General features: G+C 40.1%; 1 pseudogene; it reads right to left on the reverse strand.

Annotated features, from left to right (window-relative positions):
- The window catches only part of LOC119470172, a 5,185-nt pseudogene that overhangs the window by 817 nt on the left and 3,022 nt on the right, over positions 1-1,346 (reverse strand).

Below are 1,346 nucleotides of genomic sequence, written 5' to 3' on the forward strand. Positions count from 1 at the left end.
CCTCCCAAAACGTTAGGATTACAGGCATGAGCCACTGCGCTGTGTCTACTTTTTTATATGTTTAAAATTTTCTGGCTGGGCGTAGTGACTCACGCCTGTAATCCCAGGACTTTGACGTGGGTGGATCACCTGAGGTCAGGAGTTAAAGACCAGCCTGACCAACATGGTGGCGAAACCCCATCTCTACTAAAAATACAAAAATTAGCTGGGTGTGGTGGTATGCTCTTGTAGTCCCAGCTACTGGGGAGGTTGAGGAAGGAGAATCGCTTGAAACTGGGAGGTGGACATTGCAGTGAGCCGAGATCATGCCACTGCATTCCAGCCTGGGCAACAAGAGCAAAGCTCTGTCACAAAATAAATAAATAAATAAATTTTAAAACATTTCCATAATAAAAATATAACTTTTTTTTAAAAAAGGTCTAGCATTATGCTTTAATGACATATTGGCACATTTAGGTATTGAATGAATTTGGGTCTCTGATGTGAAAATAAAAACTTAATAATACAGTGTCTTTATAAAACATTTGATAGTTTGCAAAATATTTCCAGACTTTATCTCACAACTACTTTCAGAAGTAGACAGGACACATATTATCATCTCCATTGCAGAGAAAAGAAAAGTGAAGCTCAAAGCAGTAGATCTGGGACTTTAACCCAATTTTTAAACATGGAATTCAGTGATCTGCTCCTTTTATTCAAAATGGTTATAGCCCTATTGCTTTTTCTGATTATAAAAATAAGCCTGGGAAACAGTGAGACCATATCTCTGCTTAAAAACAAACAAAAAATGTAGCCAGGCATGGTGGTCTGCCCCTGTAATCCTAGCTACTCAGGAGGTTGAGATGGGAGGATCTCTTGAGCCTGGGTGTTTGAGGTTATACTGAGCCATGATCATGCCATGCACTCCCAGCCTTAGTGACAAAATGAGACTCTGTCTCTAAAATAATAATATATGTATATAATTTTAAAACAATTTAAACAAATTACAAAGAAGAAAAATGTGACCCCACCACATAGAGATAGGTATTGTTAACGTTTTGTATATTATTCTTTAAAATTTTTGGTTTTATTTTTATTTTTGAGATGGAGTCTCGCTGGCCCAGGCGTTTCTTCTGCCTCAGCCTCTGGAGTAGCTGGGACTACAGGTGCACACTCCCATATCCAGCTAATTTTTGTATTTTGTATTTTTTTCAACAGAGTCTCACTCTGTTGCCAGGCTGGAGTGCAGTGACCATGATCTCGGCTCACTGCAACCTCTGCCTCCCAGGTTCAAGCGATTCTCCTGCCTCAGCCTCCCAAGTAGCTGGGACTACAGGTGTGCCCCACCATGCCCAGCTAATTTTTGT

The sequence above is a fragment of the Cebus imitator genome, unplaced genomic scaffold, assembly GCF_001604975.1.
Source record: "Cebus imitator isolate Cc_AM_T3 unplaced genomic scaffold, Cebus_imitator-1.0 Scaffold24, whole genome shotgun sequence".
Taxonomy (NCBI): Eukaryota; Metazoa; Chordata; class Mammalia; order Primates; family Cebidae; genus Cebus; species Cebus imitator.